Below are 17264 nucleotides of genomic sequence, written 5' to 3'. Positions count from 1 at the left end.
TCTCCCACAGGTCAGGCAATCATTGAGAGAACACACCAATCTTTAAATCTCTTTTGGAAAAACAAAAAAGGGGGGAGGCACAGGCTAAACCTCAAATGTGCATGAATAAAGCATTGTATGTTTTAAATTTTTTATGTAGCTCTTCTGCTGAACCAAATACACCAATCATAAGACACTTTCTAACACGACACAGGCAAAGTTAAAGGAAAATACTTTAGTTTTGATCAAAAATCCAGAAACAGGAAAAACTGAAGGTCCATTTCAACTAATAAACTGGGGTAAAGGCTATGCTTGTGTCTTCACAGGTTCTGATCCAAAGTGTATTCCTTCAAAAAACATTAAACCCTATTGACTGCAGACACACACAGACAACCCTGGAAGCAAAGAAATGAGCACGCAGGTGTGAAGTGCATTCTCGATGATAAACATCTTTTGTCCCACATGCAGAGGCTGTGAACGTTGGGTTTTTGTGCTGATGCAAAAAGTGTAGGAATCATTGGCATTGTAGAGTCTGGCTGCCAAGAACTCAGTGTGGATTGTGTTACAATTCAGAATTTTATGTGAAGTATAAGGACATTGAAAAAGAAATAATTTAGTATCTAACATTTGACCTTGAATTGGAAACAAAACTAAAAAGAAAAATATGAAACGAAATCAAATATACTCTTGCCTTATTCCTTTGTTGTTTGCTTTTAGTAACGCGACCCTGCCTGTGAGTCAAACGAAAGACAGCGTTTGGGTGACCTTGGCAAATGCATAAGGCTTGGACACCATTTGTTTGATGAATTCAAGTCTAGAAAAGCCATTCTCAACCTGTTTGATCAGTATACCGGTAGACAATTGGTCAATACCAAGAAATTACTCTCTAGATCTTTCTCAATTCATTGCAAACCCCACTGAGGAATGGAGTGATTGGACCAATTTTTTCCTCAGGCATCCTATGACACTCAAGAGCTGGAAATTCTTGTCTCAGTGAAAATGGAATTTTGCATAATATTTAATTTTCCTGGATCAAAACAAAGTAAGGACAAATATACACGTCATTCCAAATCACGTTTTGTACAATAATGTGACATCTTGGTGCAATTTCACCACAGTTTCGCACACAGCACCCAATCATATCCCTGCAGTTACTGCAGGGGATCTTCCTCATTTGTGGAGATAAAGTGGGGCCTGCCATTCCATCAAAAGTCAAAAGCAGTCCATGTAGCATTGGGAGACTTACTTTACTGACATCACATGTAAAAATTATAGAAGAACACAAATGGAGAGAGAAGAGGTTCATTGATCAATATAAACCTAATTGTGATGATAACTTTAGAGCATGGGATTTGGGAAGAAGGTACGCAGCAGCTCTTCTGCCTCAAGCTGTTTCAGGGGCAGCCTTGAAACAATTGGATCAAGTAGGTTATTGGTTAAGTAAGCGATCTCATGCCATCTCTCTCACAATAAGCAATCGGTTAACTGATGTTCAAGGTGAGAGACATGCAATTATGGAAAACAGATCAGCGATTGATTTTCTTTTGTTAGTTCATGGACATGGATGCAAAGATTTTGATGGAATGTGTTGTGTGAATCTTTCTGACCATTCAGTAGCTATACATAAAATATACAACAATTGCAGGAAGTTATCTCCAAACTCAGAGTAGAAGAAGGATCATGGTTGAATGATCTGTCTAATTGGCTAAGTCTCTGTCCTAGTTTGGAGGACAGGTGTCTGCTAAGAAAGGCAGAAACCTCTCTTTGAAATGGAGAATGTAAAATCCCTCCCTCCAAATTATTATAATTTTGAAATCAAGGGGCTCTCACGCAAAGATATGGGAATTAGGAATAACAGTTCTTTACTAGGGAAAGTAAAATAGAAATGCAGTACTGCCAAGAAACAAACCCCAAGCCCTGACAAAGACAGAGTACAACCTGACACCCCATCAGGCAGGGTGTTGGTAGCAGTCCTATTAAATGGTGACTGCAGTCCTTTTGTAGTGACAGATGTGGTTCAGTTGAAAGCAGTGGTCCTGTAGAAGGTGCAGTTTCCCTCCAGAGGTCCAGTGGTGATGTGGAGAAATCCCGTTTCCCTCTGGAGTCCAGTGGAGAAAGGGTTACCTTAGTGTCACAAAACCTCTGTTTTTATCTTGGTAAGAAATGTTGGGTTCTTCCCCCTGGCTGGAGCAACTTCCAATGGGCTAAAGTAATTTTATCAGTCACACAGTGGGATGCAATGGGCCATTAGCAGAAGATAACTCCCTGGAGGAAGGATGGGGGGGGTGTGCAAAGATAAGGAACAATGCCCTACTGGTTTCAATGGATGGCCCATTAGCAGAATATCTCCCACGGAGATAAGGATCACTGCCCCCACCCTCAACAGATGGTGATAGAATAGATACCTTTTATCACATCCTGTATTGCAACCCCAGACAGTCTCACACCATAATTGTATGTGGAGGTATGTATTTTAAATTTTCTTCTAAAAGTTAATTTTCTGCTTTTTTTTATTAAAAAGGCAGTGGTGGCTACTGCCTGAGTATAGGTTGGCCACCCTTTACCAACAGGGTCTAACAACTTGATTAAGTAAGCTACTGGTTTCTTGGACCTTCCCCACTGTTGGGCTAGGATTTATGGGCTATCTCATTTTCTATATCTATAAATAAGTTTAAAGGTTTGTCTAAAGCAGAAAGACTTAGAGTAGGTGCACTGTTTCATTTTTGGTGTAAATGTTTAAATTTTTTGCTTATCTTCTTTTCTCTATGCAATTTTTTCTTTCATTAATTTTTTATATAGGAATTTAATAGCTTGAGTATATCTTTCTATCCATATCCTACAATATTCTAACAAGTCCAAAAGCTTTTTAATTTCCTTTTTAGTTTTTGGCTGGGGGAGTGAGGTTATTTTAGTAATGCTTTCAGGATTCAATTGCCAGCTCTCTTGGCTTATTATATGCCTTAATTATTTTATGTTATCTTCCATAAATTGAAGGGGTTTTTTGATATTCTAAGTCTTTGGCTTTCTAACAAATTTACAAATGATGTGGTAACTTTTCGGACCTTTTCCTTATCTTCCCTGGAGAGAAGTAAATTATTGACATATTGGATAAGTTTTACTTCTGATATAGTAGTACCTCTTCTAAGGCTTGTCCAAATAAGTTAGGGGATTCAGTTAATCTTTGGGATCATTTGGTCTGTCTGAATTGTTGCTTTCTTCCTGTATCGGGATCTTTTCATTTGAAAGCAAATATATCTTTATTTTCTTTTGCTATGGGACAAGCCCAAAAGGCATCTTTGAGGTTTATAACATTAAACCACCAATGTGATGGCAGGATTTTACTTAATAGTGTATAAGGACTGGATACCACTGGGTATCAATTTATAGTTATTTTATTTATTACGCTTAAGTCTTGAACAAGCCTGTGTGTTCCATTTGATTTTTTTTTTTACTGGTAATATTTGGGTATTGTGGGGAGACAAGTACGGTTCTAAAGTTCCATCTTTAATTAGTCATTGAATTACTGTCTGCAACCCTTTTCTTCCTTCTAAAGATAGTGAGTATTGCCGTATTCTAATTGGGCAATCTTTGTTAATTATTTTAATTACTATGGGGGTTATATTTACCTTGCCCCTATTTTTAGGCTTGGTCTAAACTGCTTCCTTAATTTGTTTTTCATCTTTCTCTTTAAATCGGTGGATTTTGACTACCATTTTCTCTTCCTCGGGAAGCACCTCGATACTTAACGGCATTAGCAAATCTTTCTTCAGTAAATTACATCTTACCCCTGGTACTAATAAAACATCTCCCATTCTTATTTTGTTTGTTCTTTCAAATATTACATGTTTTATAATTGGTGCTTTAAATCCTTCTCTTTTTGCCCCTACTATTTGGATTGTATTTTGCCATTTTTTACATCCTTTTGGAATTCTACAAGCACATGTCCTCTCAGCCCCTGTATGTACTAAAAGTTCTTGTTGATATTTTGACCCTATAAGATAGAGCCCCTGAAATTCCTATTTGTTTGTTTTTTGAGCCTATTTAAAAACTTTTAGGTCCCTTTCCCTCTGTGGGCAGTTTTGCCTTGAATGCCCAATTTCCTTGCAATAGTGACAGATTGGGCTTTGGTTGTTAGGTTCCCCTTTTCCCTTTTTGGGCTTCTTTCCTAGGAAGTTCTATTCCTTTTATCCTCTCCCTGGTTCCACTTGCTTTGGCCTGTCTGAGGTCTCACTTCCTTATGGGAGTGGGTCCTTACATGTTGGTTTCCCTTGGCAATAGCAGCTGTCACTTAGCTTTTGCCTTTGCTTTCTCTTCGTCTCTCTGTACATATACCTTTTGGGTTTCTTCTAACAAGTTATTTAATCTCTTGTTTTGCCATTTTTATAGCCTTTTAAGCTTTTTTCTTATATCTGGTTAAGCATGAGTTATAAAAGTTATCTTTAATAAGGCTTGTTTAGCTATTCTATTTGGGTCTATACCTGAGTATTGTTTCATCTTTTTTAACTTCTCTAGCCATTTAGTTGGAGTTTTTTCTTTCTTTTGTTGTTCAGCAAATGCCTTATGGGCATTCTGAGTTAATGGAACAGCTTGTCTAATCCCCTTGACAATTAATGTTCTATAATTGTCTATGCTTTGCATTCTCTGGGATTACTGTGATCCCAATTAGGACGTTGCAAGGGCATTTTTTGATCCCTAGGGAGTCTGTGTGCATGTTTTTTCTCCCATATTCGCCTACTTGCTGCTCAGATAATTTGTTTATCTTTGGGTGTAAACAAAAGGTTTATTATAGATTGCATTTCATCCTAGGTATAAGCACTGGGTTTTAGAAATTGGACTACTTGTTTTGCTAATCTAATAGGATCTTCTAGTAAACCTTTTAATAATTTTTTAAATGTTTTTACTTTGGAGGAATTAAGTTGGGCAGTTATAAACCTGATTCTCCCGTGTGCCCCTTCCAATGGTACAGTAATTTCACGATTATAAGCCGCACTGAGTATAAACCGCACTTCTGGGTTTCAGCAACTTTTCATTCTTTGTCCATACATAAGCCGCACCTGATTATAAGCCGCACATTACAATACACAGTGTGATAAAAGGTATCTACTCTACCATCATCTGCTGAGGATGGGGGCAGCGATCCTTATCTCAACGGCAGATATTCTGCTAATGGACCATCCATTGAAACCAGGCAGGGCATTGTTCTTTATCTTTTCAAAACCCATCTGTCCTAGTTTAGGGCAAATTTTAAAAAAAACAAACAAACCAACCCCCCAAGACTCCTCCCCCACCACCGGGTTTGGGAAGAATTTCCTCAGAGGAATAAAAGTGGAAAAAACCTGTTTATTAATTAAACAAAACACTCCCAACACAAGAGAGGAAAATTAACAACCTCGGATGACAAAAAAACTTTTTCACCGGTGTAGGAGGGTGACAAACTCAGGAAAATCTCTCCTGTGGGTAGTGTCAATCTCCAGCACTGGGATGACTGCTGCAGTTCTCAGTTTGCAGGGTCCAGGTGTTCCTCGGTGATCCAAGTCTGGTCCAAACAGGTTCAGAAAGTATACAGAAAGGAAAAGGGGAAAAGAACAAAGAATAGTCCACAAAAAGAGATTGGACTGCCTAACTAAAAAGCAAAAACAAACTAAAGCGAGCAAAAGCAAGCAAAGCAAGCGAAAGTAGCAGCAGCAGCAGCAGCAGCAAGCCCGAGGCAGCAGAGCAAGCCTCCCAAGCACAGACATGGGGGAGGGGAGCCAACTGATAAGTAGACTAAACAAACTTTCGCTTAAACAGGACACACGATTGGGGATACAAGCCACCATAACGTCACCCCAGGACATTCCACCCCTTATCTCCATATCGTGAGTCCACTACTAAACACCATGTAAAACTTCATCAATTAAATACTTCCATCTCATGCCTGTGTGATCTAGTTTACAGACAATGGTAGTAACATTCAACAACAGTCATATTTGTCTCACCCCACAATCAGATCTCCCTGAGGTACACACTGTGTTGTTCCATCTCTCTGCATTACCCACCATGTACAACCTGGTCCTTGAGCAAAGACAATCCCACGAATGGGTTTGTCTGTACTCGAGGCAGAATTTATCCATACTGTCTTTCCTAACAAACCTCTGACATGGGTCACTGGGACTTTATCTCCATCTATTATATGAAGGGACTCAGACCGGGCAGGACCTGCTCGGTTGGTGGAGCCTCGGGTGTTAACTAACCAGGTGGCCTTTGCTAAATGTTGCTCCCAGTTTTTAAAAGAACCCCCACCCAATGCTTTCAAAGTGGTTTTTAACAATCCATTGTACCTCTCCACTTTACCTGCAGCTGGTGCATGGTAAGGGATGTGGTACACCCACTCAATGACATGTTCCCTAGCCCAGGTGTTGATAAGGTTATTCTTGAAATGAGTCCCATTGTCTGACTCAATCCTCCCAGGGGTACCATGCCTCCAAAGGACCTGTTTCTCAAGGCCCAAGATGGTGTTACGGGCTGTAGCATGAGACACAGGGTAGGTTTCTAACCATCCCGTGGTGGCTTCCACCATGGTCAGTACGTAGCGCTTGCCTTGGCAGGTTTGAGGCAGTGTGATATAGTCAATTTGCCAGGCCTCCCATACTTGGACCAACACCCCCCATACCAGAGGGGCTTCACCCGCTTGGTCTGTTTGATGGCAGTGCACGTCTCACAGTCATGGATAACCTGAGTGATACTGTCCATGGTTAGATCCACCCCTCGGTCTCGTGCCCACTTATAGGTGTCATCTCTACCCTAGTGGCCTGAGGCATCATGGGCCCGTCGTGCTAGGAACAATTCTCCCTTGTGGTCCCAATTGAGGTCTATCTTCGACACCCCTATCTTTGCAGCCTGATCTACCTTCTGATTGTTTTGCTGCTCTTCATTAGCTCTACTTCTGGGGACATGGGCATCTACATTGCGAACCTTCACAGGTAGTTTCTCTAACCGGGTAGCGATGTCTTTCCATTCTTCAGTAGCCCAAATTGGTTTTCCTCTACGCTGCCAGTTCACCTCTTTCCATTTCTCCAGTCATCCCCACAAAGCATTGGCTACCATCCAGGAATCAGTGTACAGATAAAACTTTGGCCACTTCTCTCTTTCTGCAATGTCTAGGGCAAGCTGAATGGCTTTGAGTTCAACAAATTGGTTTGATCCACCCTCTCCTTCAGTGGCCTCTGCAACCCGTCGTGTGGGGCTCCATACAGCTGCTTTCCACCTCCGATTCATCCCTACGATGCGACAGGAACCGTCGGTGAATAAAGCGTAATGGGTTTCCTCTGCCGGCAGTTGGTTGTATGGCGGAGCTTCTTCAGCCCGTGTCACTGGTTCTTGTTCCTCATCTGTGACACCAAAACTTTCACCTTCGGGCCAATTGTAATTACTTCAAAAATCCCAGGGCGATTCAGTTTTCCAATCCGGGCGCGCTGTGTGATAAGGGCAATCCACTTGCTCCATGTAGCACTGGTGGCATGGTGGGTGGAGGGAACCTTTCCTCTGAACATCCACCCCAGCACTGGTAGTTGGGGTGCCAGGATGAGTTGTGCTTCTGTGCCAATCACTTCTGAGGCAGCTTGGACTCCTTCATAGGCGGCCAAGATTTCCTTCTCTGTTGGGGTGTAGTTACCTTCAGACCCTCTGTAACTCCGACTCCAGAATCCCAGAGGTCGGCCTCAAGTCTCATCAGGCGCCTTCTGCCACAGGCTCCAGGACAAACCATGGCTCCCAGCTGCAGAGTAGAGCACATTCTTTACATCTGGTTCTGTCCTGACTGGGCCAAGGGCTATGGCATGAGCAATTTCTTGCTTTATCTGGGCAAAGGCTTGTTGCTGCTCAGGGCCCCAATGGAAATCATTCTTCTTGCGGGTAACCATGTAAAGAGGGCGCACAATCTGACTGTACTCAGGAATGTGCATCCTCCAAAAACCTATAGCACCTAGGAAAGCTTGTATCTCCTTCTTGTTGGTTGGTGGGGACATAGCTGTAATTTTGTCGATGACATCAGTAGGAATCTGACACCGCCCATCTTGCCACTTCACTCCCAGGAACTGGATCTCCCGAGCAGGTCCCTTAACTTTACTCTTCTTGATGGCAAAGCCGGCTTCCAGGAGGATTCGGATGATTTTATCTCCTTTCTCAAACACTTCTGCTGCTGTGTTTCCCCACACAATGATGTCATCAATATATTGCAGATATTCTGGAGCCTCACCTTTTTCTAGTGCAGCCTGGATCAGTCCATGACACATGGTAGGACTGTGCTTCCACCCCTGGGGCAGTCGGTTCCAGGTGTACTGCACACCCCTCCATGTAAAGGCAAACTGAGGCCTGCATTCTGCTGCCAGGGGAATGGAGAAAAATGTATTGGTGATATCAGTAGTGGCGTACCACTTTGCTGCCTTGGATTCCAGCTCGTACTGCAGTTCCAGCATGTCCGGCACAGCAGCACTAAGTGGTGGAGTCACTTCATTCAACGCACGATAATCTACTGTTAATCTCCATTCCCCTTCAGATTTACGCACAGGTCAGATGGGGTTGTTGAAAGGTGAGTGGGTTTTGTTGACCACCCCTTCATTCTCCAGCTCTCAGATCATCTTATGGATGGGAACTACAGCATCTCGAGTTGTTCTATATTGTCGGTGATGCACTGTTGAAGTGGCAATTGGTACCTTTTGCTCTTCTTCCTTCAGAAGTCCTACTGTAGTTGGGTTCTCAGACAGTCCAGGTAAGGTGTTCAATTGCTGGATGCCCTCTGTCACCACAGCTGCTATCCCAAATGCCCACCTGAATCCTTTTGGGTCTTTAAAATACCCCCTTCAGAGGTAATCTATGCCTAAAATGCATGGGGCCTCTGGGCCAGTTGCAATAGGGTGGTTTTTTCATTCCTTTCCAGTCAGACTCACTTCAGCTTCCACCAAGGTAAAGTCCTGTGATCCACCTGTCACGCCAGCTATAGAGACAGATTCTGCCCCCACATATCTTGATGGGACTAATGTACATTGTGCACCAGTATCAACCAAAGCTTTATACTTTTGTGGTTCCGATGTGCCAGGCCAACGAATCCACACAGTCCAGAAAACACGATTTTCCCTCGCCTCACCCTGGCTAGAGGCAGGGCCCCTCTAAGCCTGTTCATCCTTCTTCCCTTGGGCACATGTTTTGGAGGTTCCTTCAAGGGGATCGGACATGTCATCATCATCATTATACTTGGCAATTTGGCTACGGGCAACTGGAGCTGCTCTCTTTTTGGCGGAACTTCCTCTGAGTCTTGCCTTCCTTCAATTCAAGTACCAGTTGTGCCAGAGCAGCAGTAGATTTTCCATCCCATCTCCTCATGTTTTCTCCACAATCACGCAGGAAAAACCACAGCTCAGCTCGTGGGGTGTACCTTCTCTCCCCATCAGGGGAACGTCTGCGTTGGATACCAAGATCTTTAATTGGTGCAGTCGAGATTTGGAGAAGGTCCTCTTTAATCTCATCCCTGAGTCTCTTATGATTCTCCTCTATCTTGTCTTCTAATTTCTGCAGACGTGTTTCCACAGCTGCGATTCTGGCATGTGTTGGACCATGTACAGCATCTGCATATGCTCGGAGCTTCTTTGCCATATCGAGCACGGTCTCATCCCTCTCATCCCGCTTCATTATTGCCAAAGCAGAAGCGTATTCATGTGGCCCAAGTCGCACAAGTTTTCGCCACATCACAGATGTACATGGTACCAAGTCTGGATTCCTAGTTGTTATGTCATCTGAGAAGATAATCTCTGCCACTGCCATTTCTCTCAGGTGTTGGATCCCTTGTTCTATAGTCTTCCACTGTGTCTGCTGCATATAGAGATCGTCTGCACACAGGTATCTTTGTGCTACACTGTCCAGGACCCGTGCCCAGAGGCTGTGAGGATTAGTCCCCCTCATCATTCCTTGGTCGATGACAGGATCATGTGACAGGGATCCCAAATGCCTCGCTTCAGTGCCGTCCAGAATTGTAGCCTCACCTGCAGCATCCCAAAGACGAACCAACCAACTAATTATAGACTCATCAGGTCATCAAGTGTAATCCTTTCTTAGACCACGGAGGTCCTTTAGGGAAAAAGACTCAATATTGGCCTCTGATCTTGTACCAGTTGCTTTGACTCCTGGTTTTATGTCAGGAGGCACTGAGGGTCCTTCTCCTGCATCCTCATCATCATCATCATCCACTGGTCGATTGATCTTGTCTGTGGATTTCCCACTTCTCGTGCTAGTAGCAACAGCCATTGGTTGAGGCTTACTGTCTGGTTTAGCTGCTGGCCTTGAGCCTGGGGTGTTGGCTGCAGCCTGAGTGACTGGGATAGTGGCTGATTTATCTCCCTGTCCCCTTTCCTCTGCCTGCTGCCCTACAGTATCTAGCAGAGTGCGATAAGCATATGCCAAGGACCAGCTCACTGCAATGATCTTTTCCTCCTTGGAGTTATCATGGCATTTCTCTTTAAGGTATTTTGCCACCTCATCTGGGTTCTGAATTTGTTCAGGGGGAAAGTCCCAGACTATAGGATCTGAAAATTCCTTTAAGATTTGGCCTATATGCTCCCATTTCCCACACCACTCAGGATTCCTCACACTTGGCTCTAGTCCTAAATCAGGAGTCCCATCAGCCCCTCTAGAAATCTCAGTTCTTATCCTATAGAAGCTGCATACTGTATAAAGAAAGGTTACTAGATTGAACAGCAGAAAGATGGTCTCTTTAGCAGTCAGGGGAAACTGAACATACTCTAATAGGGATGTAAAAAATTCAGGGGAGACGAAGGAAAACAAAGGCTGAAAAGCCTCATCCCCTGCTTCTCCTCTAACAAACTGGGCACATAACCATAACCATGAACCATACATTCCTGGAACAGACTCCAGCATCTTTATAAACCTCCTACAAGCCATTACAACTAAGCCCAGCCCAATTGATATTCTGATCATTGCCCCTCTGCTACAGAAACTGCGTATTAGGGAAAACACTGGAGTTATTTCTGGATGAGAAAATAAACCCAAGGACCATAGAGGTATTAAGACCTAAAAAAACCCTAAAGAGCAAAAATACATGCAGGTCTCCACCCCCAGAGACATTATAAATTCAAACAACATTATTAGAATGACGTTTTTTCCACTTTCTCTTGCCCTAAAATTGGGTGCCAAAAATTTGTCCTAGTTTAGGGCAAATTTAAAAAAAAACAAACAAACCAACCCCCCAAGACTCCTCCCCCACCACCGTGTTTGGGAAGAATTTCCTCAGAGGAATAAAAGTGGAAAAAACCTGTTTATTAATTAAACAAAACACTCCCAACACAAGAGAGGAAAATTAACAACCCCGGATGACAAAAAAACTTTTTCACCGGTGTAGGAGGGTGACAAACTCAGGAAAATCTCTCCTGTGGGTAGTGTCAGTCTCCAGCACTGGGATGACTGCTGCAGTTCTCAGTTTGCAGGGTCCTGGTGTTCCTTGGTGATCCAAGTCCGGTCCAAACAGGTTCAGAAAGTATACAGAAAGGAAAAGGGGAAAAGAACAAAGAACAGTCCACAAAAAGAGATTGGACTGCCTAACTAATAAGCAAAAACAAACTAAAGCTAGCAAAAGCAAGCAAAGCAAGCGAAAGTAGTAGCAGCAGCAGCAGCAGCAGCAGCAAGCCCAAGGCAGCAGAGCAAGCCTCCCAAGCACAGACATGGGGGAGGGGAGCCAACTGATAAGTAGACTAAACAAACTTTCGCTTAAACAGGACACACGATTGGGGATACAAGCACCATACGTCACCCCAGGACACCATCCTTCCTCCAGAGAGTCATTTTCTGCTAATGGCCATTGAGTCCCACTGTGTGACTGATAAAATTACTTCATCCCATTGGAAGTTGCTTCAGCCAGGGGGAAGAGTCAAACATTTCTTACCAAGATATAAACAGAGGTTTTGGGACACTAAGGGAAGCCCCTTTTTCTCCACTGGACTCCAGAGGAAAACCGGATTTCTCCACATCATTACTGGACCTCCAGAGGGAAACTGCACCTTCTACAGGAGCACTGTTTCAACTAAACCACATCTGTCACTGCAAGGGGACTGCATCCACCATTTAATGGGACTGCTACCAACATCCTGCCTGATGGGGTGTCAGGTTGTACTCTGACTTTGTCAGGGTTTGGAGTTTGTTTCTTTGTAGTACTGTATTTCTATTTTAATTTCCCTAGAAAAGAACTGTTATTCCTAATTCCCATATTTTTGCCTGAAAGCCCCTTGATTTCAAAATTATAATAATTTAGAGGGAGGGGGTTTACATTCTCCATTTCAAAGAGAGGCTCCTGCCTTTCTCAGCAGACAACTGTCCTCCAAACTAAAACAGCAACTTTTTGTTCTTTGTCCATATATAAGCCGCACCTGATTATAAGCCGCACTTCGGGTTCGGACCAAAATTTTAGTCAAAATGGTGCGGCTTATAATCGTGAAATTACTGTAATTCCCAGAGGGGGTGTAATGTTACTGTTTGGTTCTCATTTTTAAATTCATCTTGTTGGACCGCTCTTCTTCCGGTATTCTGACTAGGTCCATCAGGGGATAGAGGGGGTGCATTAGGTGCTGGCAGATATGGACGGGGCAGATAATCTAAGGGGTCCCAGTTTTTTGTGTCTTTGAAATGTATTCACTTCCCCCAGAGAAGTCTCGACTTTCCAACAGGCAGCATAATCACTCTTCCTGTCTAACTGGTTCTTTAGCATTCACATGAATATTCAAAGCTTGGTACATCTGCTCCTTAAAAGAACCATGTTTTGGCTAGAATAAATGATCTGATTTTATTTTTTATTTCTTCTTCAGTCTATTCTATCATATAATAATGTATCATTTTAATTTCATTTTTATTCTTTGTGTCAGGGTTATGTTCCTTCTTTGCCAATTTTATCCCTAGGGGAATATTGGCAGGTATATCTATTGATGTTTTCCTGCTCCCCTTTCCCCTGGGGGTTTTCTCCTTGCTTGCTTTGTGTCCCATTTCCCCAGTTTATCCTGGCATGGTCTGCACACCTTTTTTCCTTCTTTCTTAATTTCTAAGCAAATTTGAATCTATATGTTTCACATATATTTTCTTAGTCTTTTTTGGTACCATCTAGGCTTGGGGGATTAAATGCTGTTTCTCACACACTATTTATCACTGCTTTGTGAATCGATTACTGCTTCCCACCACAAACTTTCTATCCTTGGACTGTCGATTTCCTCGTGTCCTACAGAAATTAAGAAATTTAATGCCCAATTTCTGGCTCTTAATTCTGCTCTTTTACACTTTGGGCACTAGGCACTCCTGTGCGTAGAAGTGCAATACTATTTTTTATGGTAGATTTTATATTTACACAATACCCAAGGCTCACATCTGAGTCTACAATTTAAATATAAAATTTCACTCATACGGATAACATAAAATTTGTAGCAAAATTTTTTATTAATATAGACAATAAATGCTTCACTTTTCTCCAGCCACTTCAGTCACCCAAAAAGCAGAAATGCAGATTGAAGTCCCTCACTCATTTTGTACTAAAGTACGTCTCATTCACTCAGCACTTACACTTATCAATCACACAAGACGCGGGACATATATATATATATACAGTAATTTCACAATTATAAGCCGCACCATTTTCACTAAAATTTTGGTCCGAACCCAGAAGTGCGGTTTATACACCGGAGCGGCCAATATATGAATAATGTTCAGACATTTGCCAACCTGGAAGCGTGAGCCTGCAGTAACCCTGTGCCCAGTGGTGCCCGCCTGGCCCCGAGCTGAGCCAGTAAACCCCGCGATCCTGCGATTCTGTTACTAATTGGTAACTTTGTGAAAGTTGCATGCGGATCCTCATTGCGGACAAAAGTGTGGCTTATAATCTGGTGTGGCTTATATATGGACAAAGAACGAAACGTTGCCGACACCCGGAAGTGCGGTTTATAATCAGGTGAGGCTTATAATCATGAAATTACTGTACTTTATACTCTTTTTACTCCCTATTTACACATTTATATAACGCCAAGGTACCTCTGTTTAGTTAGGTGTTAATATCTTTCTGCAGGTATTATTTATCAAATAATATGTTTTAAATTTCCTAAAAACTCCCTCTTTTCTATAATGCCCCTCTAAGTGGAATAACCTCCACTAAATTCTCAATTTGAGTCTTCCCACTGTTCTAACTACTGTTTTATACAAAAACATCCTTAATCAATCCGGTGACTCACCCGGCCATGTACTTGAGCATGGACTTGCAGTATCAGGCTTAAGCTTCAATGTACATCAGGTTCCGGGCCAAGTGTAGTACTTACAGGAATTTCACAACCATAAGGTGCAACACCTGGAAGTCAGCAAATTTCGCAACTTTGTAGATCATATAAGGCACACCGGACTATAAGGCGCACTTTTTTTTTGCAGCGAGGATCTGCCCCCAGCTCCCCCTGCACGGTTGCTGGTCGAGGCCCCGCCTCAACCCGGCAGCCATCGGCCTCCGGGCCCACCTGTACCCGGCGGGGCCAGGTTATGCCTGCCGCTGCTCTGTGCAGCATCCCCGGGGCCAGACTATGCCCACTGCTGCTCCGTGGAGCGTCCCTGGGGCCGGGTTATGCCCACCGCTGCTCCGTGGAGCGTCCCCAGGGCCGGGCTATGTCCGTTGCCGCTCCGTGCAGCATCCCTGGGGCCGGGCTATATCCGCTGCCGCTCCGTGCCGCGTCCCTGGGACCCGGCTGCTCCGGGAGTTCCCTGGAGCTCCGGGTGTCACGTGCCCCCCTGGCGCACCGGGAACCCTGCGCTGCTGATGCGCTCCGGGAGTCCCCTGGCGCTCCGGGTGACCCGATGCTGGCAGGCTCGCCCCGCGCCGCTGCTGCCCCGATGCCGGCGGGTTCGCCCTGTGCCGCCGCTGCCCTGATGCCGGTGGCTTTGCCCCCCTGCCCGGGTTGCGTCGCCGCTCTTTCCCACCCCCGCGCATCTACCGCTCCGATGTCGGCAGGCCCGCCCCGCGGGGCCACCTCCCCGATGTTGGCGGCTTTGCCCCCCCGCCCGGGCTGCGCCCCCACCCTTTCCCTCCCGCGCGTGGCCGCTGCCCCGATGCCGCCGGGTTCACCCCGGCCTGGCGCTGGCCTGATGCCGCTGTCGGGCAGGCTCTGCTCAGCTGGGGACTGTTGCGGGTTCGCACTTCCGGGGTGGCAAATGTCGCAACTTTGTACATCAGATAAGGCGCACCGGACTATAAGGTGCACTTCTGGGTTCGAGGGAAAATTTTAGTCAAAAGGGTGCACCTTATAGTCATGAAATTACTGTAATTGGAGTTGTTGTTCCTACACACAGAATTGAGCTATAGTCATTCCTCGCAATTATTCTAGGCCTCACTCGATCTCCCCCTTTCACTTTGTCCCTTCGCTGGCAGAACCCCTTGCGGGGAGACAGAACCACGGTTAGAAGGACGCCACTTTCAATTTGCAGATCCAGACTGTCCAGTCTGTGTCTCACACTGTCTTGGGTTGCAATGCAGGATGTAACCTAAAGTATGTATTCTATCATCATCTGTTGAAACCAAGTGGGGCAGTGAGCTTTTTCTCTGGATTGGGGGATATCCTCTGTTAATGGGCCATCTGTTAAAACCAGGTTGGGCAGTGTTCTTTATCTTTTCCACAACCCAGGGAGGCATCTTCTGTTAATGGGCCATCGAGTCTCCCTACATGGCTAATAAAATTACATCATCCCATTGGGAGATGCTCCACCCAGGGGGAGGAGCCAAGCATTTCCTACCTAGATAAAATCTGAGATTTGGAACATCAGAGTCGTATTTTTCCACAGGATTCCCAGAGGAAAAACACACCCTTCTACATCATCATTGGACCTTCGGAGGAAAACTGCACCCTTCTACAGGACCACTGCTTCAACAGAACCACATGTCACTCCATGAGGACTCCAGCCATCATGTAATTGTACTCCTACGAACACCCTGACCCAGAAGGTGTCAGGTTATATTCTGACTCTGTCAGTATGTTTTTGCACTACTGCATTTTATTTTAATTTTACTATTAAGTTGTGGTTTGTTTGGGGTTTTTTTTTATATTTACACATACTAGTAAAAAACTGTTATTCCTATGCCCATCTCTTTGCCTGAGAGCCCCTTAATTTCAAAATTATAATAATTTGGAGGGAGGGGGTTTACACCTGCCATTTCAAGGGAGGCTCCTGCCTTCCTTGGTAGACCTCTGTCTTTCAAATCAAGACACAGACACATCATTCATTCTTACAGCATGTGCACCTCCCCCACACAATACAGTAATTTCACGATTACAAGCCGCACTGACTATAAGTCGCATCTCCGGATGTCGGTAACATTTCGTTCTTTGTCCACACATAAGCCGCACCTGATTATAAGCCGCTCTGTTGTTCGCAGCGAGGACCCGCATGCAACAAAGTTTCCAAGTAGTAACAGAATCGCAGGATCACGGGGTTTACTGGCTCAGCTCGGGCCGTGTGGGCTCAGTCTACTCGGGGCTGCCGATGGGGCCAGGTGACCCAGCTCGGCGGGGCCACTCGGCAGGGCCGCTCAGGGTCGGCCACTGCCGCTGCTGGGCTCGCTTGCCCCGGCCCAGTGCTGCCCTGCGGTGGCAGGCAGGGATGGAGCCCGCCGGCACCCACGGTGGCGGCGGCAGGAGGGGAAGGAGCCCCCCCGCTCCCCCGGCGGTGGTGGCAGGCGGGGGCAGGAGCTCCCCACTTTCCCCCGGGCCGCGGGGATGGCAGCATGGAGCCCCCGCCTCCCTCCCCCCTCTGCGTTGCCAGCACAGAACTCCTCGCCTCTGCCCTGGGCCGCAGGGATGGCAGCACAGAGCCCCTGCCTCCCTCCCCATGCTGCCGGCACGGAGCCCGCCTCCATCCACCACGCAACAGAGTAACCAATTTGTAACAATCGCGCAATGCCAGGTTTTACTGGCAGGTGCTGGGCTCAGCACTTCGGCTGTACTTCCGGGGTTGGAAATTTCAGAAAATTTTTCACATATGAGCTGCTCCTGAGTGTAAGCCGCATTTCTGGGGTGGGAGTAAAATTTTAGTCAAAATTGGTGCAGCTTATAATCATGAAATTACTGTACTTACCTTTCTAGGTTTTCGTGCACAATTTAGTGGCTGACAGTTGCTGTAGTTTCTTGGAGAACCTTTTCTTCCCCTTTTGTCTTTGCTTATTGAATCCCTTTTATGCACCAATTGTCAGACCTGCGGTCTCCAATGATATCAGGAAAAACTGGTCGAGCCAC

The 17264-nt window shown here is 45.0% G+C and overlaps 1 protein-coding gene across 1 annotated transcript in view; it reads right to left on the bottom strand.

Moving 5' to 3' along the window:
- The window catches only part of LOC117005032, a 182790-nt gene that overhangs the window by 77655 nt on the left and 87871 nt on the right, over nt 1-17264 (bottom strand). The window contains exons 2-3 of the mRNA XM_042780134.1: nt 11361-11466; nt 5395-5515 (exon numbers count right to left, since the gene is read on the bottom strand). The gene's annotated coding sequence lies outside the window, so the exon portion shown is untranslated. The remainder of the gene's footprint in view (nt 1-5394; nt 5516-11360; nt 11467-17264) is intronic.

The sequence above is a fragment of the Catharus ustulatus genome, chromosome W (genome assembly GCF_009819885.2).
Source record: "Catharus ustulatus isolate bCatUst1 chromosome W, bCatUst1.pri.v2, whole genome shotgun sequence".
Taxonomy (NCBI): Eukaryota; Metazoa; Chordata; class Aves; order Passeriformes; family Turdidae; genus Catharus; species Catharus ustulatus.
Note: the sequence above shows the minus strand (reverse complement) of the source record. Positions and strands in the feature narration are given on the sequence as shown.